Below are 23,492 nucleotides of genomic sequence, written 5' to 3'. Positions count from 1 at the left end.
AAGTAACATGATGTCTGTCTGTACGTAGCTTAAAATTTAGCAAACCACTGGACCGATTGGTTCTCTTTTATAGTAAAGCTTCTCATAGGTCCTGGGAAGGTTTAGAACTCTTTTGGGGGAGGGTACCTGTACCACTTTTATGATATAAAAGAGATAAATAAAGAAAATTTTCAATTTCATTTTAAAAAAGGTTTTTTACAGAAGAGGTCATAGTGTATAATAAAAATGACGTCATACAATACAAATAGCCAATGATAGGCCAGTATACATTTTTCCATTTGTCGATTACAATGTATACAGGCCTATCATTGGTCAATTGTATTGTAAGACGTCATTTTTTATTACCACTCCCCCTACACTTATCCTTCGCACGCCTATGATTTCAATAAAAATATAAAATTTGTTATACATGATAAAAAAAATGTTGCAAGCTATTATTTATCTTTCAATTATCTGATTTTCTCTTTAATTTCAAAATTGACGGATTTATTTTGATTTCAAATATATAATATCTTATTATCCATCTCCGGTTTTGAGTAGGCTGCAGTTTCCTTAAGTGCTTTTTTGGTATTCATTTGCAACTGGACAAAGTGTCTCAAAATCAGCCATGTTACGTCATGAAAATAAGGGATTAACCATCTCTTTTGAGGGGATTTTCTTTCCCACTTCTCCTCTTATCTCCCTAATTTTTTTGACGTCACATGGCTGCTTTTTGAGACACTTTGTCCAGTTACATTAATTTCGGTTCCAGACAACCCATCCTTTAGTTGCACAACCTTTCCTTTAAAGTCCTAGTTTAATTGTAATGAGAATCCGCAGTTGTAACAAGCTTTGGTTTGGCCGAGATTCGAACGTTTAACCTTAGAATAACTGCTTGAGAATACAAAAATCCACATAAATTCATCACTGTTTTTAAATTTGATGAAATCTCTGCTATCTTCGGAGTACATGGATATAAAATAGGTGGATATTGTTAGAGATATTTGCATACCCTAATAAAATGTTTCCTCTATCCGGCTAATATATAAAAAAAAACACGCTTCATCCCCTCCCCAGAACATGGAGTAACGTATTGATAAATATCTGAGGACTATATTAGCAACCTAAATTGACGAAAACAATTTCTGTCACAATGTCCACGTAGTCTATATCCATTACAGAGTATATTTCCCAGATCTTTAAGAATTGATTTGATTATAATAAAGACATCTGTTATACATACCAGACAGAACAAGAACGTAAACATACAATTGTAGAGTAGCAGAGTGTTTGTCTGTACCATAATATTTCACTTATAGCTTTACATATATGGTTCTCCTTTAAAGTAAAGTTTCTCATAGGTCCAGGAAAGGATTAGATTTACTTTTTGGGAGTTATCTACACCATCCCTAGAGAGTATCACCCTGTTTCCCCAATTTTTCCTTATACTTTTTTTTTAAATTTAAGATTTAATATGTCGAGTGTCATCTTAACCCAAACCCTCCTCTACCCTGAAGAAAGGTAAAAAGGGTACATTTCTAAGGAAGACCTACAGACGTAAACTGTAGACAAGCTTCGCTACTTTTTAAAAAAAAAGGCGATGATAAAATAAGATTGAGAAGTGTGCACTCAGAATTCTAATAATGGTTAAAACCCGCGGGAAAAGTTCCCCTTAAGGCTAATTTTTCAAATTCTTTATTAAAAGGTTTTTGTGAAAGGTTAGTTTTAGAATAGAAATATAAGAATAGAAGCATATTCTGAACCCTTTTTAGTTTTTTCGTCAAATCTAAGAAGGAACATTTCTAGCAGACAAAAGTATTGTTTACTTTTGAATCAAGCTGATGTGTATTCTTAAAAAAATTATAGACTTGCTACTCGATAGTGAGGCAAATTCATTTTTGTGAAAAATCATCCAAAAGCACATTAAAAATCTACAAAAATTAAACAAAATCATATGTTAATAAGATTTTATTTAATTTTTGTAAATTTTTTTATTCGATTTTGAAGGATTTTTCTCAAAAATAATTTTGCCTCACCAGCAAGTAGCCAGTCTAACTTTTTTTTAAGAATCCACTTCTGTTTGAAGCTTTCAAATTAAAGACAAAATTTTAGGGCAATTAATTCTAATTCCGCAAAGCTTTCTACTAAGAAAATATACTGTTTACAGCTGACTTTTATCTATTTATGAAATGGAAAAACATGTGTTCGTAACAAAATGTGTACACAATTTCAACCAATGAAATTAAATGTATGTACCGATGTGATTCTTCTATTGGCTTAATCAGACATTACCTCTCTTTCTTAGTACCTTTATTGTTTTTAGATGCACTGCTTCTTTATAAGAAAGATTTGTTGAATTTCAACTATTTCAATGCAATTTATATTAGAATGTAAAATTATATTTCACTGTATAGAGCACTTGCTTTGCCCCTAGCCTCTAGGAAAGGGTGGAATATAACAATAAAATAGCCTAAATCCACCTCAAGATATTTATAAAGTTTTTCCATAAAGTACAACAAATTTGGACCAGTAATTTTTGAGATTTTTAGCTTGAGACAAAAAACCTTATTACTTTATATAATAGGATTAAATTTCGTTATAATTAGAATAATTGTCAGGAATTTTTACTGTGCCATAATTGACCATAATTTTCTCACAATAAGACCAAGTCAAGCCATTTTAGAGATTTATTTGGACATAATATAATACATGACAAAACTGTAATAAATTTGAATTGTTTGTGAGAATGTTGAAAAACTTTCTTTTTGTTTTGTCTTGTAAATATGAATATTTAAATTGCAAATTTTTAAAAGGGGTAATTCTAGTAGGTGTATTTAGCTAATTTTGAAATAAAATGCAGTTATCCTTTAATTTTATATTGAAATTAAGAGCTGACATTGATATTATTTTAGTGAAAATTAAATATGTTTAGAGGTTTTATAATGTATAGTTCACAAAAATATTTTTATTTGAGTCTTAATATTTAGAAAAAAAACTACATAGTAGAAAATCATGTTGCATGTATTCTTTTGTCAACAGTGAATAAGGTTTAGATTGCAGAAACAATAACCTTATTTAAATAATTTGTTGTAGAAATATCCATTTCTGTGAGCTTTTGGCCTAATGGCCAATCATCCTTGTGCTGAAAAGCTTTACTAAGCACCAGGATAACTAACTTTTATTTAGATTCTCCTTCGTGGAAATAATACTTTTCTGTGAGCAATTTGCCTGAGGGCCAATTATCCTTGCGCTTTAAATCTTTACTAATACTAGATACCAGGATTATTTAAATTCTCCTTCGTGGTAATACTACTTTTCTGTTGTGAGCTTTTTGCCTGCGGGCCAATTATCCTTGCGCTGCACAGTTTTACTTGTTTTAAGAAAATCATTCAATTATAGAAAGTGGGAAATTTCTCTTGTTTATTTGCGTGGAGCTGTGTGAATTTTAACGCCGTAGCGGCTCTTTAATTATGCTTATATGTCAGTTTGTCTGTCTTAGAATTTAACTAACTTTGTACATATACGTGATATAAGACTCATAATGGTTAGAGAAAAACGACAATACCTTTTTAAAAGTTACAGGATGTCCGCATGGTAATCTGTCCTTAGCAACGGATCTCACTAACCGCTAAACCAAAAAGGTTCTAATTTACAGTAAAGGGTCTTATCTTTTTTTGTTAAAAGAACTTCTATTTTCCTAAAAGAAACCACCCCCTGGAAAAAATACTCCCAAGATTTATTTTACTTTTATAAAATAAATAATATTGAAACAGGAGATTGGCTCACCCCCCTCCTTCCTTTACTCATGTGCATCTATAGGTCGCAAGTAGATGAAGTAATGATTCCAACCCTATATAAAATAGCTATAAATGCATTAAAGTAATTATAAGTTTTAAAAACTTTGCCTTACATAATTCATTTTGATTATTGTCATCCTTGTTAGTTTTTAAAGTGTGTAAATTTTTGTACGAATTAACTGATTAAGATGTATACTCCAATTAAGAATTGAAGACTTTTCTCTAATTATAATTAAGATATTAAATGTGTAATCCTATTTTATAAAATATTAAGTTTATTTGTTTTCGAGCTTCACATAGGTCATGGGATAGTTTAAAGATATTTTTGCAAGCCCCTCCCCCCTCCCTCCGAAAACAGAGACCTTATATGCTACATAATTTAATAACGTACTTAATGACAGTTTTAAAATGTGGAGAAAATATTTTTTATTATTTAAGATAATTAAGTATATTTAATATATAACATATAATGTAAAAAATTTAAATTGAAATTTAGTTATTTCAAAATAAGATACTGTTTTGTATTTAAAAAATATCGGAAATAAAGGTTTGATTTTAATAGAGAATACAAATTGAAAATTTTAGTTTACATTTTCCTTTATAGGGGAGTCCTTTAGTTAGTTTAATAGAAACAGCTATGCATATAAAAATTTCTTTAACTTTTTACATTTTCACCCACCCCATGACTTTACCCCATCCCTCCTCTGACCATGGATAAACCTATTGACTAATATCTAAGTACTACATTAGCAACCTAAATTGACAACACAATATCCACATATTCTATAATATACATACATTGCTAGAATTTTACTTGAAGGAGGGAGGGGTAAGATTAATTATATAAAACACTAATTTATTCAAGTGTTTAGTGTTTCCTCAAATAAGCAAAACTATATTTAGTAGCATAGGTACTTTTGTTGAATTTTGATTGGTTGGTTCAAACATATTAGTGCCTAAACTTTTTCACCAATGATTCTAATCTACAGAGTGTTAATTTTGTTTGTCATTATTCTGTAAGTACATACATTTTTCGACCATTGTCTTATTCCTTAAGTTATCTATTTTTGCTAATTCAAAATTTATTTATAATTTGCTTGGAAAAAGAAACACTAGCGTTTTTTCTTGGTTAGAAATTATTTGTTTAAAACATCTATTTAACATTTTTAACAAGCTTTTTGACCCTTTTTAACGCTATTTAAAAAGAGGGCGTATTCCTACATATTTGAAACTATTTAAATTGTTTCTTATCATTACTTTAAAAAGATGTACTTCAAAAAGTTTGACCAAACGCCTATATTTTTGTTTTGGAGATGGTTGTAGTACCCCACTTATCCCCTCTCTCGTTTTCTCAGAGAGGCTATTGATGGTCCAATAGGAGGGAGGGGACGTTGGACTGTTTTTGAAAATAGTACCCAAAATTGTATAATCACTGGTATTTAAAAAATTTTGATTGGTTAATTTATTTTACAGCAATATCCAAACGTTTCAACCAATAATTTTATTCTGCAAATGGTTTCATTTTTCATCATCTTTGGGGATGTATATTGTACATCAATTTATCGTCCATTGTCTTATCCCTTAGGATCCCTGGTTATCAAACCAATTGAAACAAATTGTTGTTGATTAAGTCTAAAAGATAAATTGTTAGGTTTTGTTATTTTAAGGAAAAGGTTAAATAAATGTAAATGTAGGGATGAGAACCGGTTCCTATCCACAGGATTCGAATGAATACGAGAAATTAATTTACATTCTTGATAATGACAATATAACCCCTTCTGAATATAAAAATAATTATTTGGGAACTAACCAACTACAATTCAATAATATTACTCAATGTTTGACAGCAAACGAATAAAATGTTTTAAAACTTTGGGCACTAGTAAACTTTACGTTCTAATGTCCCCTCCCTCCCTGGCAATTATAATAAACCATTGGATTTAAATCGGAAGGGTAAAAATCATTCTCTCTAAAATAGTTTTAAATCTTACCGGGACTAATAAGAAGCTTCACTGTAAAGGAGAACCATATCAGTCCAGTGGTTAGTAATATATTAAGTAGAGACCAAAAGTCATCCTTTACTTTTATGTAATGTTATGCCTTCTATGAACTTGGCGGAGAGAGAGGTGATAATGAACTGATTATTACACTAGTTCCCAAAGTTTTATAATTCTTTTGATTAACAACTTTGGGGACTTTAGTGAATTTTGATTGGTTGATTCATTAAGTTGAGTGTTCAAAGTTTCTACTCCTAATTTTAATCTACAGAAGGGGTAATTTTGTGTATCATCATTGGGGATGTACATCATTTTCCTTTGATCTCGGAAAATTTGGGGAACTTTACGGAAATCAATGCTCACCATTTAAATGCAGTTTTTGTTGTAAATAAAGTTTAAATATAATTGCAATAAATTGGAACATTTTGTTTATGTATAATTTGTTGATATATATAACAAGAATAATTTAGTCCATATGTTTAAATAAGAAACATTAAAGTAATGTATAGTAAATGTATGGAAATCTTGTTACACATCCAGTAAATATAATACTTAAATGACAATGACTTTAATTGGGACACACTTACTTTATGTTTTTTAAATTCATGTGTTAAATAAGATACTTTTAATAATGTACATACGAACAGACGTACGTACGTACGGACCCCACTAATTATAAAAAAAAAAACACCAGAGAGGGAGGGGAAATTGAGCTTTATATCATAACGAAATCAAAGGTTTTATAAATCGTTATCTCATTCGATGGTATGAGTACTTTTATTAAATTTTGATTACTTAATTTAAACTAGCAGTACCTGTACCTTCTAACCCATTATTTTATTTTACAGTAGGGGTAATTTTGTTTTTCAGCATTGGGGAAGTAAATTAAATTATCATGCATTTTCATATCCCCTAAAATCCATGAATAACAACAAAATCAAGGACGACAACATCAAAAAGGAAGCGAATCAAAAAAAATCATAGAATGGTTTATATCTATTGAATCATGACCGACAGTCAGACGGACAAAACAATATATAGCCTAGATGTGAATATGTCATAGCCTCATAGAAATCTCAAATAGAAAATTTTTAAATTTCTATCTTCAATAGCAGCCGAGAAATTCACATTTTCCTTATAGCGTTACGGACACCATGGAAACTGTCCTAATTTTGTATAACTTTTGCGGAACATGTTCCAGTTACGTCATATTTTTCTTTCCTGAAAAAAAAGGGAAGGGGGGAAAAAAAAGAGAGGGGAGAAAAGGGGGTTTTCCCCATCTCTTTTGAACCAGACACACACACACAAACACGAAAGACCATTCTTTGAATTCCAGACATGTTCCTGATTTTCTTATAATATTCTTTATAGGACTCAGTGGCCATGAAAAAGCAAACATATTTATACTAAAAACTTTACTTCCTAAAAATCATTCTTTTATTACAGAAGCATTTTGATTGGTTGGTTTATTAAGTTGAGTGTCGTCCAAACGTATCAACCACTAATTATAATCTACAGAAAGAGTAATTTTGTGTATCATCATTGGGGATGTGCATCATTTTTTTCGTTCATTGTCTTATCCCTTGCATTTTCTTATCCTTAGTTATGTTTCTTATTGATGTTGTCATCCTTGTTATGAAAGAATTCTAGGCTAACTCAAATTATTGCCATTTTAATTAAATAAACGGTATTCTAATAATTTCAACAAGAAAAATTATGTCCAAAAATAGCACAGCTAAAACAAGAAAGCTATAAATATGATTTTTAAAGAATAGTAAATACAGATTTTTTAAAAGTTTCTTATTTAAATTGAAGTATTGAAAAAGATAATTAATGAGCAGCAGTGCTACTTCATTATTAGCAAACGAGTTTAAATCTAAAGTTTAAGTCTGAATTATTTTACTATTTTATTTTTATAACTATATTAATATTTTGTTTTATTTTCAGATAATAAAAATGAAGTGTTTTAAAATGCAAAATACTTAAATATCATGGTAGAAAAAGTAAGGTTTTTATCTTCAACGGACGTACAGATGTATAGACTTAACTTAAAGAGTAGTAACGCTTCCCAAAACGCACATATAACCAGGGAGGAAGGATACAATGAGTTGTTTATTGCACTAAAACGTTTTCCTATTCGTTGGGGACTTTTTATTGAATTTTAATTAGTTGATCTAATAAGTTCCAACTTCTAATTGTAATCTACAAAAGTGGTAATTTTGTGTGTCATCAATGGGGATGTATATCAATTTATCGGCGATTGTCTTATCCCTTTAGATCCCTGCATTTAACAGAACCAACTAAAAGGTATTGATAAAAGTAGATTTTTTGACACATCCTAATTAAAATATTACTGTAAATGGAAACCCAATGTTAACGCTTTGATTTTTTAAAACAGCGAAGCCACTTTTATGATACGCTCGTCTGTCCGTCAGAAATGTTTTAGCAGAAAGACTCTTCTCTATAAATTGTTTTGTCCGTCAGTCCGTCTTTATAACATTAGAGAAATAAAATTTCTATATTAGAATAAGTATTTGTTGAGATATATATGAGACAAGCGGCTGTGCCCCTAACATTTATAAGCTCTGTATTTTAGGTTGCAGGGCAGGGTAAAAAATAGCACAAAACCATCCGGTGACCAATGTTCTGCAACCCCAAAATGCAAAACTCAATCGGTCTATTACTTTTCTAAATCCTTAGCTACAGACAAAAAAACCTTACTACTTTATATTGTAGGATAAGCCTTTGAAATTATAGTATAATGTTATCCTATAGCCTCCTTTATTGCATACTTATGGCTAGGCCCCTAGGGGTGGTGTAGGTCTCCCTCCACTTATGTTTATGTTTTAAATACCTTAGCGGACAACCATGCATACAGATAGACAGCATGTTACTTTAGTATAATAGAGTACCCAATACGGACACTTAATATCTTATTATATAAAGTAGTAAGGTTTTTTTTGTCGCCTAAAGCTTAAAAATTTTAATAACTTCTGAACTAAGGAAAACTTTACCTATGTCCCGGGTTAGTTTTAGGCTATTTTGTTTACAGATTTAAGTATTAAAAAGGTTTTAGGCTATTTTTTCTTACACAGCCCCTTGATGGCAGGGTCGTAGCAGCTAGTATTCTACAATTGAATTTTATTTTAAAATGAAATAAGATAAATGTCAAATTTAAATTAGCTGCAAATCATTTCTGAAGATAAAAGTTTTGTTTAATAGGTTCAGAGAACATAAGGAATAGGACAATAGCTGATAAATTCATATACAGTACCAATAATAATAAACAATATTACATCTCCTTTAGAATAAAATTAGTGGTTGAAACGTTTCACAGCTTGTTCATGAACCAAGAAATCAAAATTTAATCAAAGTAATCAAAGTTTTTAAACCATCGAATAAGTAAACGTGATTATAAAACTTTGGCGTTATCCTCTTAGAATTTTTTTTTCAATTTTGGAAATTTGAGTCCCCCCCCCCCTCCCCTGACAACGACGAACAACTATTTTAGGTTAGGTTTTAGGCTAGGGAGCCGAGCGCTGCGGCTAGGCAGGCAAGAGGGCCGGCTAGGCAGGCAAGAGGGCCGGCTAGGCAGGCAAGGGGGCCGAGCGCTGCGGCTAGGCAGGCTAGGGAGCCGAGCGCTGCGGCCAGAGTTCATAGTTCGCTGTCAAGGGGGGGGGGGGGAGGGGGGAGGTACTAAAATTTTCAAAATTGAAAAAAAAATTCTAAGAGGATAATACCAAAACTTTGGGTACCAGTGTACTTATAAGTCCAATGTACTCTACCAACCTGGGAAAGGATGTAAGGAGGGCATCCGTGCATTAAAAGAAGCATCTAAAGTCAGGGAAGAAGTGAACATTGTGCTGTTTATTACTCTAGTCCCCAAAGTTTTTAGATAACGATATCTTGTTATTTGGCTTAACAAGTTTGGGGACTTTTGAAATTTGATTTCTTAGTTCATTAATTTAAGTGTCCAAACGTTTCAATCACTAATTGTAATCTACAGAAAGGGTATTTTTGTATCATAATTGGGGATGTACATCAAATTATCGACCATTGTCTATCCATTTAAATCCCTGGCCTAAAGTAGTAGCATCATTAAATTCTAATCTTTTTAGTTTTCATCACTGAAAGGGATAAATTTAATTTTAAAAATTCGTAAAATTTAACATTTTTCCAGGGATTTTAAGGAATAAGACAATAGACAATACATTGATGCCATTTCCTAAAGTTAGGTTAGTTCTCATGTAAAACAAAATTATTGGTTGAAAATAAACGTCGAACAGAGAATTTACCTTTATTATTTGACTTCTTTTAAAAATGTACGTTTCATTTAGAAAGCTAGCCCATTTTTTAAAATTTCTTGAGTAGGTTCCCCAAAATGATTTAGAGAATAGTTATTTCTTTCATCGTATTATAAACGGCACGGGCTAAAAAACTGGTTTTAATCTTATGATTGTACATTTTTATATTCGTAGAAAGCTGGATATAATACGATGCTAGAAATAGTTTTTTCGTATGGATGAGAACCGGTTCCTATCCACCGGATTCGAATGAATACGAGAAAAAAATTAAATATTACTTATCTTTCCTGATTCTCTTTTTATAAATCAGTTTCTTAGAAGCAAATTAATTCTAAAACATAGACAATAACATTCCAAGAGAAAAAGGGAAAAATAGAGGGAGAGAGAAAGAGAGAGAGAGAGCGGGAGATAGAAAGGGAGACAGAGAAAGAGAAGTGTATGTGTGAGAGAGAGAGACAGAGAGAGAGATAGACAGAAAGAGAGAGAGAGACAAAGACAGAAAGAGAGGGAGACAGAGAGAGATATAGAGAGAGAATTAAAAGGAAAAATTATAAAAATTGTAAAAAAAGTATTGCTTCCTTCCTTACTTCCTAGTTACAATTTGTCATAGATTAATCACATTAGATTTAATATACCATCGATTAGATTTTAGCTTAAAAAGACCTAAATCTGAAAATATAATGGCCTAAAACCATCACAGGACCTATGTCAAGCTTATTTAAAATATAAAAAAACTCAGTTGAGTATTATTAAAATCTTAATCTTCAGAAAAGAAACATTTAATACTTTAATTAATCTGACTAGTTGCTTTGCCTCTAGTATCTAGGGTAGGGTGGTGAATGTCAGTAAAATAGCCTAAAACTATCCTCATAATATAATCAATGAAGTTTTGGCAGTCTACAAGCGTTGCGTTCATGTTCGTGTGTTCTACTTCATTTTTATGAATGTTGTCATCCTTGTTTATCTTTAATCAATAAAGACTAAAATCCATTTCACGGTAGTTGAATATTTAAAATTCTTAGAAAAAACAGTTGCAAAAAAGTACACAAAACGTCTACATACATAAAAATGCAATTGTGTACAATTGGGAAAATGAACAAAATCTTATTTCTTAAGCATCGCAAATTCTTCTTCGGACCATAAACTAATTGACCCCTATACCTTATCGAAATGGATATAGAATAGGATATTGTGAGAGATTCACACATACCCTGATAAAATGTTTCTACCAGCTGGCTAATATAACAATACCCCCCCCCCCCATTGTGACTCCATCCTCTACACTGATCTTTTAGGAACGTATTAACCAATGTAAAAGGACAATATTAGCAAACTAAATTAACAATGTCACAATATCCATATATATATAAATCTAAATGTAAATATATCCAATATATTGATAAATCCTAAAGCCTGTGTGGTAACTAAAATCCCAACCCTTTCTGACAATCAAGACTTTGATTGCACAACCTTTGTATAGAATTCCTTGCTTACCATCCAAATAAGGACTTCCAGACAAAAGTTTTGCATTGAAATGGTTGGTTGTCTGCAATATATGAGGATGTAGTGCCAAGGAATCTTCATTACATCAACCCTCTAAATAAAGAAAAGTATTAAGATGGAGGATTGGTTTCCATTTACCCAGGTTGTTCATTCTTCCCGCGCAAAATTTTAATGCCGCGTTTAATTCTCATTTGTTTGTTCTCAGCAATGAAACAGTGTGCGTTCAATGCAGAACATTTTTTAATATTAGATGCAAATTTTGCCTGGAAGTACTTTTTGCATGTTGTGTATTTCATTAAAAATGGTTAATAAATTTATAGAAAGATGTATTTTCCAGATTTCTCCAAATAGCAAAGACATTTTTGCAGCAGACGAAAATAAATTTTTTAAAACTTTGCTATCTCAATTATAAGATATTAAAAGCTTTTGTATGTAATTTTCAATGTTTTGGTCAATTTTTTTACTGAAAAGTTAAAGTAGCAACTAATTATCTATGTCTAATTGAGTAATTGTCAGTTTTATAAGATCATTAAGTATGTTCATCTTTATTAATTGACCTTACTGCAATATTTTGCAATGATAATAACTCTATGACTGTATTTGCTGTAATGACTGCACACCTGTTGAAACACATAACAACAACAAAATCCAGGAAATTATAAGCATGTCAGTGTGGCTATATCACTAAAAACTAAAGAACAGCAAAAAAATAGGATAATTTCAATGAAGACAATGGGCAATTAATTACACTAGTCCCCAAAGTTTTATAATAAAGTTTTCTTATTCGTTGGCTTAACAAATTTGGGGACTTCAGTGAATTTTGATTGGATGTTTATTAAGTTGATTGTCCAAACGTTTAACCACAAACTTATCCTCCGAAGGGGTAAATTTGTGTATCATCATTGGGGATGTACATCAATTTATTGGAAATTGTCTTATTCCTTTAGATCCATGGGATAATCTATTAGGTTACTAAAGTCCTCTTAAGGGGTGGGAGGTGAGTAGGAAGGGAGTGTCCCCCCCTCCCAATTAAAAGTAGCTTTAAACCAAAACAGGACCAGTAGATATTATAGATAAAACTTTGTTGGCTGTTATAACCCCACTCCAAGTATAATGACAAGAGAGTAAGTAATGGGAAGAAGAAGACCGATGTTCCATAACTTCCGCAAATTTTAAATCAACGATAAACCCAAACAATATCTTCTTCAACTACTTTACAATTGCTTTGATTTGAAAATACGATAACTTAAATTCTATCCCCAATGATAATAAACTTATCCCCTTCTGTACATTATTATCACCGGTTGAAATGTTTGGACACATAAACTAAATAATAAAAATTTTACAAAAAAAATTTTACAAAAAAAATCTTTGGGTACAACTGTAATTTACAATCCAATGTTCCATCCCTCCCCTTAAATTAGTCTACAACTGTGTCTATTTGATTATGACAGTATGCAGAATTGATGGGATACTGCGGAGAACTGCTATGGAATCTTATTGTTCTAATAAGGAAGTTCCACATATCATTTTCGCATCCATCCTTCCCCCCCCACCCCCTATTCCCCTAACAATTATTTAATAACCAGGGAGGGAGGGGACATTGGACAGTGATGGTACCCAAAGTCTCTTTCATTCGATGTTTTAAAAACTTTGGGAACTTTTATTAAATCCTGATTAGCAAGAAGTTTCCAAAATTTTTTGGCAAATAATCATAATTACAGAAGGGTTGATTTAGATTATCATCATTGTGGATGTACTTCAATTTATCGTTCATTGTCTTATCCTTTAAGATCCCTGTCTGTGTCGAATAACACAATGACAAAAATCTCCATTAATAGCTCGTTGAAAAGACAACTTTTTTTGGAATTATAAATGATTTTAAATATTAACTTCACCCAAGTGTATATCCCCTACAGGAAGCCTAAATCTTATGGGAGCCTAACCAAGCTGCTATAAATTAACTTCACCTAAATATAATAAAATATAACCTAACCTAATGTCTATTTTGCAAAATGGGTGCATTAACATTTTGATGAAAAATAACAGTAAAATATTATACAATATAAATAGTTAAGAGTTATTAGTTATCTTTGTGAAAAAAATATATTACTTATTTTTAAAGCTTTTCTTTTTAATTCAGCTAAAAAAAGGTCAAAGAAATACATATATTTCTTAATGTACGGAAACACATATCTAATTTATAGAGTAGCCTCACTGCTACTAACAGTATAAGAGGAAAAAAGATAAGATTGTTTAAATTAATCGTTTTTTAATCTTATTATTAAATGGGAAGAGTATCATTGCCTTTTATAATTACTCAAATGCCATCCTTAAACTACAGTTATAACCTTCGCAGCGCTGGAGACATTGGGCTGTTTATTAAACTAGTTCCCAAAGTTATATAATAACGTTTTCTTATTCGTTGGCTTAACAGATTCGAGGACCTTTATTGTATTTGTTTTGTTGGTTCATTCAGATGTTTAAACATTTCAACCATTAACTTCAATCTTATTTAATGGGTAATTTTGTGTATTATTGGGGATGAACATCAATTTGTCGGCCATTGTCTTATCTCTTCACATCCCTTGTTGCTACTCTAAATCAAGCAGGGTTAAGACAATAGATGATTTGATTTACATCCCCAATGATGATAACCAAAATAACCCCTCTTGTAGATTATTGATTGTTGAAAAGGTTTTAATCAAACGAATAAGATAATATGGTTTTTAACCTTTGGGTACCAGTGTAATTTAATTTCAAATATCTCCTCCCTCCAAGATAAAAAAGAGAATTCTTTGATTGCGCGATCTTTGTCACAAATTTTTTTTAAAAAGTTTGGAGCTTCGCTTACTTAGTATCTTATATAGTTAATATTTTTTCAGTAACATATTTTAAACAAAAATCTGAAGAAAAAAAACTAAATTGCACTAATTTGAATTGTTAGAAAAAATAACAAAAATTTACCATAACATTTATAACTTTTACCACAAGCTAATCTATTTAAAGTTTTGTATTATGCATTACAGATCGATACATTTTCTAATTAAATGTGATTAAATTATCTTCAATTGGATTATCTCTGTACATTCTTATATGAAAGTAGCAGGATCTCTGTCTGTCTGTACTGAAGAATTTTACGAACCCCTGAACCGCTGATATAGTTCTCCTTTACAGTGTAACTCCTCACAGGTCCTGGGAAGGTTGATGGCTATTTTAGGTGTCGGTACCAAAGGCCCCAGAAAAAATTCCCCCACCCAACATTAAATTTTATTTTGTCTTAAATTAATTAAATCAATTTTAATTGCAGGGTTGGCTTCACCCTACCCCCCCATCTTAAAGTGTCCCTAGAGGGCTCTAGGGGCGTAGCCTGTAAAATTGCCTGTAAAATTGTAAAATTGCCTGTAAAATTGAAAGTTTGAATGCTAGAATATAAAGAATATAAAAGGTTCAATTAACCTTTGAGCTAAAAAAAACACTTCTAACAAATTTCTTTTTTTACACTCGATACTTCAAACATGCTTCAATTTAACCTTTCAACAGCTCAGCTGCTTTATAGTTAAGGCCTGTCTGTACTTCTATAGATCAAATTAAAATTAAATTTGTTCTGCTGTTATGTAAGATAGGTCCATATAAGTACAGGGGGTATGGAGGAGTAGGGGGGTCTTTTAACTCCCTCAATTTTTTAAACCACTAATTTTATGAACATATTTTTTCTAGTATTTCTTTATATCCTTTTCTTTATATCTTCACTTCCCCACTTATCAGAAATAGGCCCTGTAGGACTAGGGAATCCCCATATTTTCAATTTATTCAAAAAATAGGAGTGGGTGGGGGGATGGAAAAACTCGATAGACAGAATGAGGTAAAGCATCGGAATTTATAAATTGGTTTGAAACCAATCGGACATTTCTAAATTCTAAATCATCATTAAAGCATTAGGATACACAAAATAATTCCTCAAAATCCTCGTTCAAAAATATGTTTAAAGCCCATTTTAAAGCTGTGTGTGTATATCATGCTTATCGCAGAGATCTTGAGGGATAAGACAATGTCCTATAAATTGATTTACATCCCCAATGATGATACAAAAAATTACCCCTTCTGTTGATTACAATAATGTTTGAAACGTTTGGACACACAACTTTATGAACCAACCAATCAAAATTCACAAAATTCCCCAAAGTTGTCAAGCCAACGAATAAGAAAACGTTATTTAAAAATTGGGGAACTAGTGTAATAAACAGCCACATATCCCTCCCTGTGCTAATCGTGCTATAATGCCATTTGAAAACATAAAAAATCAATTACGCGTGGTGATTATGTATTATCCTTGTTTAGAAGACAATAATGGTGTGCGATAATTTCAGCATAAACTACCCCATTGATGACAAACAAAATTATCCATATTTTAGATTAAATTATCAGTTTAAATGTTGTGGCACTAAGATTTTAAAATCAATGTAGAATTCAGCAAAAGAACTCAAAATTTTTAATCCAACGAATAAGATAATGGGGATATAAACTTTGGATACAGTACAATTTAAACAGAATGTCTGATGTCTATAGCGAAGTATCTCGCTAAATCTGGACCTTTTTGACTCTTATTTACAGTGAAGCATTAGAAAGATTTTATCTTTTTTTTTAAATTAAAAAACGCTGTTAATTTTTAACCTTTAGTCTTTGATATATTGACGTCTGTTATTTTTGCTGTTCTTTAAAACTAACTTTTCTAGCGGAAGGGATAGGAAACTGAAGGCAATTGTTTGGAGCACACGCCGTATAAAATCCTTCAAGAGACGGCACGATTTTTATAAGATGGCTTCTTTTCCCCGGAATTCTTTACACAATTGGGAAAAAATACGCATTAGTGGAAATTTTAAAAATGCATGTTTGTCATTTTTTTGTTGTAGATGTTTTAAACGTAATTTAGTTTATTTTAGAAATATTTTGTTTTTTTCCCACAAAATGGCTTATGAGCACATAACCCCCTTCCCCAAGGACGTCTAATGGATAGGGGAAAAGTGGTAATTACCCACCAAAATGTAAAAGCTTGCCAATATGATCTATAATAATTACCCCCTTAATTTTTTTTTTTAATTTTTACCTCTTCCCTAATGAAAAAGCTTGGACGCCCTTGCCCCTCCCCCAAAAAGGTTTTTTTTTTTACTTTAGGTTTGGTTAGTTTAGGATTGGGTTAGGGCACCGCAGGTATTTGTCCAGAAGAGATAAGTATTAGGTTTACTGGCAGTTACTTTTAAGAGTACTATTAATTTTTCCATAGTGTCTAGTGCCTTTTTTTTACAATTGACACCAAAGTGTATGAAATATACACAGAATGGTGACTTATTTTCTTATTTTATGTCAATTGATTCTTCAAGGAGCAAGAAAGTGCATAAAAATAGCTTAAAACCATCTAGGGATCATGCTAAGCTTCCCTTAATTGGTCAATTTGTTAAGTTCTTAGCGAGATCTTATTGGACTTAGAAAAAAACATTACTTACTGCATTATGTTTATGCATATGTAATGTTTATTTAAATGAATATTGAATTTCTTAATTTCACTAAAATGTACTTGTACTTAATGCATAAACTTTGGTTACCTTTACTAAATTTTGATTGGTTTGCTTAAACTACAAGTGTCTAAACTTTTTAGTCATTAATAATTTAATGACTAAAATATAACAAGGATGACAACATCCATAAAAGCGAAGATCTGAAACGGTAAGACAAACGGACATTAACACTTGTATAGTATCTGAACTGAAAAATCAGAATTTAAAAGTATAAGAGTCGAAGCAAAATTGTAAGTAAATATGTTAAAAAACTGCTTGAAGCAGGATAATGTTTATGGACAAACTTACATTTTTGAAATTGATTATCGAGTTGCTTCGCTTATAATATTCTTCTTTGTTGTCCCAGGAATCAATATACCAAAAATCAGATCAAACGGATAATTAGAACACTTGAAAATTTGTTGTTAAAAAAGTAGAAAAATCAACATGTTTAAAATGGACGTACGGACATTCTGGTAATGATTATAGAGTTGCTACGCTTTCTAAATCGTACCCAACTACTACAGGAATCATCATGCAAAGTTTGAAATCGATAGGACAATTCTAACATGCCTAAATTAACGAATAAAAGCTATCTATCTCGGACGGACGTCTTTAAAAAATATATGAATAAATATCTCCATCTCTTGAAATAACTCTCAAATATGTGTGAAGATAGACTATCAAAGTCGTACACGATTGAAAAAATATGGATGCCATACAAAACGACCAATTAACGGATCGGTCCGTCCGTCCGTCCATCCATTACTGTTAGCTTTTTTCGTTAATCTAGGCATGTTAGAATTGTCAAGTCGATTTCAAAATTTGCATGATGATTCCTCTGGTAGTTTGGTACGGTTTAGACAGCGTAGCGTTACCAGAATGTCCTTACGTCCATTTAAGCATCATATTTAGTTTTGACACTCTTCGCTTTTATGGATGTTGTCATCCTTTTTTATTAGCAAATCATTCTTTAACTATTTGATATCCTTATACCAAAGTAACAGCATCTGTGCCTGCTGTCTGTTCTAAGGGATCTTGCTAACCGCTGAATCGATATGGTTCTCCTTTATAGTTATGCTTCTCATAGGTCCTTGTAAGGTTTATAACTAAGTATTAAATAATTCTTTGTATGAACACAAGTTATGCTAAAATTGTTTAATATTCTTTCCAGGTGTGCTTTCACTCACGCTAAAGTATCGTATCATCAAATATTTTGTATCTGGACGCCAAACGAACGTTTAGAGAGAAAAACATGTATTGTGTTGAAGATTATTTTAGGTTAGGTTTGTTAATGGTTAGGAGATCCCCGGATGACTACAACCTCGAAGAGATAGGACCCCGCAAGTACATTTTATATCCCTTCCCCCCCCCCCCATTTTAATTTTACATGACAATTAAAAAGGAAAAAAATGAATAGTGGCATGTTTTTATTAAGGGCGATATATCTTGAAAGTTTAGTAATACCCTCACCCCCACAAAAAAAGTTATAAACTTTCTCAGGACCTATGAGAAGCTATGCTGTATAGGAGAACCACATCGGCTCAGCTGTTATCGAGATCCTTTACTACACACAGACAGACACAAACTGATCCTGTTACTTTTATAAATATTGTGTTTTTTTTGGGAATAGAAACACAGATGTGACTAAACACCTTTTTAAGTTGTGTATATGTGTGTTCGTGTGTGTGTGTTATTGTGTATGTGTGTGTGCGTGTGTGTGTGTGTGTGTGTATTAAAAGGTTTCTGCGGTATCGATTTTAACTTTTCACGCATTTTAGAGATGCCACCCATTTCTTCTTTATAAACTTTTAAGAGAGAAAAGGGGGGTAAATTATAGAGAAAAAACAAAAGCTTGTACTTACATAAAAGAAACAGGGTTTCTATAAGTCTTTTGACTGTCTGTCTGTTTTCTACCAGAGGATCTTGCTAACCGCTGAACCAATATGATTCTCCTTTACAATGTAGCTTATAGATCCTAGGCAGGTTTATAACTATTTTGCGAGATGGTACCACCACCCTAGCTTAAAAGAATTCATTCATGCCTTCTTTTAATGCTCTTTTATAAATCTTATAATTTTTCATTTTACTATCCACGGAAAACTGTCTATAATACAATGATATAAATAACTCCATCCTTATATCCATGTGTTTATATAAGTTTGTTATATGTTTAACTTCCTTCATAGGGCCTTTTATATCTATTAATCTTTATGTAAAAACTTTTCTTCAAGTAACTTTGTTTGTATATTTGTTTTGCGTATTTTTTCACAGAGAGGGAGGGGACATTGGACTGTAAATTACACTGTTATCCAATTTTGGGTACTTTTCTAGAATTTTAATTAGTTCAAAACTATTAGTGTCCAAATCTTTCAACTAATACTTTAATCTACAGAATGGATAATTTTGTTTATCAACATTGGGGATCTATATCAATTTAGCGTCCATTGTCTTATCCCTTAATATCCCTGATTTTTTAACAATTACTTGGGCTCCCTCCCCTCCCCCAATTTTTTTTGGGGTTATTAGGGCTCGCAGTCTGTATTTGTAAATGTTTGACTAAATAATTTGAAGAGCTTCCCTTTATTGATATTCTCAGCCTTGATAATTACAGATTATTTATACTTTCTTTTATTTTCAGATAAAAATATAATGTTTTTATTCTCTCTGGTGGAGATTTCAGTTAACCAACATGAAAAAAAGTCAGGTTATTTTTCTATTCAGTTGTGGCCATAGAAGAATTCTACTTATTCTGTATTTGGTGGGATATGGAAAATAGAAAATAGGCTAAATCCATCCCAATAGATAAAAAAAATAAATAGACTTATGTAAAGCTTTATTTGAAATTTGGAGGTATTACAGTTCTTTTTTTTGATGTCCCTAATTTAGGCAAAATTATAATGGATTATTTTTTTGCATATGTTTAGAAATGAAAAAACTTGAATTGAGATATATTGTTATTTGTTAGTTAATTCAAAAGTATTAAATTTTCAAATCAATCATAATAAAGTCAAACGATAAGACGTACATATAAACACCAAAATAAAGAGTAGCTTGGCTCCTAAATATGGGTATCTTTGCAGGGAGGGAGGGGACATTAGGCTTTTTATTAGACTGGCCCCGAAAGTTTTATAATTGCATTTTTTATTCGTTGGTTTAACAACTTTTCGGGACTTTTATAGACTGTTGATTGGTTGTTTTTTAAGTTGAGTTTCTAGCCGTTTCAACTACTAATGGAATGGAAGGGGCAATTTTGTGTATCATCATTGGAAATGTATATATATTGATCGGCCATTGCCTTATCCCTAACGATCCCGGGAATCGTAGGAAGCCACTAGAAGGAAGTGGTTAGTTGAACTAGAGTTTAAACACCATAGTTCTAAATTAAACATTTCCTATCAGCATTTTCACTTTTTCTAGTCTGGGTTTTTATCTTTTCGCATCTTTATAATTATTTATTGTTTATTTAGATCATGGATCAAGAAAACCAAGTAGCGGATTTTTCGTATTTTCACAGTAGCCTTTGATTGGTTATTTTAGGTCAGGTAAATATTAATTATTGCCCCGCAGGGGCTAGAAATAGGAGAATAGCTACTGTGAAAATACGACGGAATCCACTACTTCGTTTTCTTTACATGATCCGTTTATTTTCTATTAATCTAATTTTACGATGTTTCTCTTTTTGTTCGTTCATCTCTTGATCTTTTATCCATTAATGTCTTCGTATCACTCTTTCTATAATTTTTTAAATATAATAGCTCGAAACCATCCCTGGACTTCAATAAAAAGGAGGACTTAAATTGCGCTGTACTTTTTTAAATTTCAAACTTCAAGCTCTACACAAAAAAAAATCTTGCTGCTATTCGCTATTCTTTAAGGCATATAGCTAGTATTTAAAGTATATTATAAAGATAAATTACTTCCATACTATTATTATTGATCACTTTATTGGATGTAGAATATACGTGGATATTATGACAGCAGAAAAATTGGCTTCAATTTCGGTTGAAATATCCAATCGCATTATTTAGTTCCAGTAGGAAGGGAGGGTATTGAGTATAAGAGGGGGGTGGTGGAGATCGTCATTTTAGCCCGCTACAGAGTACACTTTATTATAGAACATGAAAATCTAATGTAAGATCCATGTAATAATAAAACCATTATCTCTTCAAATACCAAGGTATTTAAATCAAAGTATGATTAAGGTACTGCACTTTTAAAGAATCAATGAAATATACTTTAATAAGATCTCGCTAACCACTAAACCAAATAATGTTCTCTATTTAAGGGGAAGCTTTATATAGGTCACAGGGTGGGTTTTTTAAACTTTCTTTCCTTCCTTAAATGCTTTGGGCACAGCCTTTAGTACATTGTTGTTCCTTAGGAGACTTTTCTTTAAAGTAATGAGTTGCATCTGTTTAAAAGCCAAGACATTTCCAACAATCATACTAATAGTGCCACGCACCTGAAACTATAGCAAGCGTATGAATAAACTACATCTCAAGAAAAGCTTCGCTATCTAAACAAGGATAAAATCATCCATAATTATAAAGCACAAACAAATCATAAATTGAAATACTGACACACACCTATTTAAAGAGTATATGTTCAGTGTTCATAAATCAAAATAAATCTTTTGTAAAAAATCATCCTTTAATATGCTTTTAATAAGTATATTTTAGCATGACTGGCAGACCAATGGACCAAGTGAATCATATACTAGATACTTATCTTTACTTACAAAATGAATTATAGAGTGGATTTGTTACTTAAAAAATTGTAAATTGCATAGTTAGATGGGAAGTAATGAATTTTCCAAACTTCCTGATATCGCTTACAAAAATCCTAAAACATTATAATTAAGCTTTTAAACTTTTTATTTATATGTAGCGAAGCTACTCTATAATTCACTTTTTTGTCCATAAGTCAGTCCGTGACGCTATGGGGGAAATGTGATTTTCTTTTCTTCTTATGAAGAATGAAAGCTAAAATAGTCTATACATAGTTTTGTCCGTTTGTCAGTCGGTGGTGCTTCAAAAGATTTGAATCTTATTTTTAAAAGGTTTCGTGATTTTTTTAGTTTTGCATATTATCTCTCTTTCTTTATTACTTGTTATGACATCTTAAAATCGGTAAATACATTTTAAGAAAATCTCATTTTTTTCTGCCTTTGTTAGCTATAAATTGTTTGAGGAAATTTGGTAATGATAATTCTGTTTTCCTCCATTGCCGAATGGCTTCGAAACCAATTAATATCCGCTGGATTAGAACCTGTTCTCAGCTATATTAAAAAATTATATATAGCATCATAATACAAACAATATAAAAATAAAAATCCTAAAACTAATGCCTGGGCAAACAAAACTGGCTTAAATCTCATACTTATTTATTTTATTATCCATGGAAAGCTGTATATAGTACGCTGCTTTAAATTAGTATTTTTTCCTTCATTGTCGAATCTCTGCCCACCCAGCTATATATATCCTTGTTAATTAATTAACTTTTAAAGATTGATAGAAATAATTAAATTGTTTGAAGGCTAATTGTTATAAAGATTAATAATGACCATTTTGGAGTTTTTCATTCATTTCATTTTTTAGCTGAGGGAGAGAGATGTGACAATGGGCTGTTTATTAAATTAGTCCCCAAAGTTTTATAATAATTATGTTTTCTTCTTCGTTGACTTAACTACTTTTGGGACTTTTATTGAATTTTGATTGGTTAGTTCATTCAGTTGAGTGTCCAAACGGTTCAGCAACTATTTGTAATCTACGGAAGTGTTTATTTGTTAATCATTGGGAGTGTACATCGATTTATTGGCCATTTCCTTATCCCTTTAGATCCCTGTTTTTTTAGTCCATCAGATGTTTATCTATTTATTTTTCAATCTGTTTGTCTTTATAAATTGATAACAAATTACATTTTTGACTTTTTTTCATTCCTATCTTTTAGTAGCTAAGCCACCCTATAATTAACTTTGTCTGTCTGAACGAATATCCAACAGTCCGTCCGTTAGTCCCAGGACCTATAAGAAGCTTCACTGTAAAGGAGAACAATTTCGATTCAACGGTTAGCGAGAACCTTCGGGACAGACAAAAAACGCTTACTACTTTATATAATAGGATATCGCACTATCTATCTGTGTATGTTTATATCTTTATCTCTCCATCTTACATACAAGTTTATTTTTATATACCTTCCTATTTTTGGCATTTTTATTGTTTGTAATTATACTATTTAGTTGAGATATATGAGCAGAGCTGTGCAATGACTTCCGCATAGTATTAATATTCGCAAAAAATATGCAAGATCCATCACACAAAGTGCCTTATGAGCACTTTTACCCCTCCCCCCCCC

The sequence above is a fragment of the Acartia tonsa genome, chromosome 13 (assembly GCF_053477335.1).
Source record: "Acartia tonsa isolate MP-2025a chromosome 13, ASM5347733v1, whole genome shotgun sequence".
In the NCBI taxonomy this organism is placed as follows: Eukaryota; Metazoa; Arthropoda; class Copepoda; order Calanoida; family Acartiidae; genus Acartia; species Acartia tonsa.
This window is presented reverse-complemented; position numbering follows the sequence as displayed.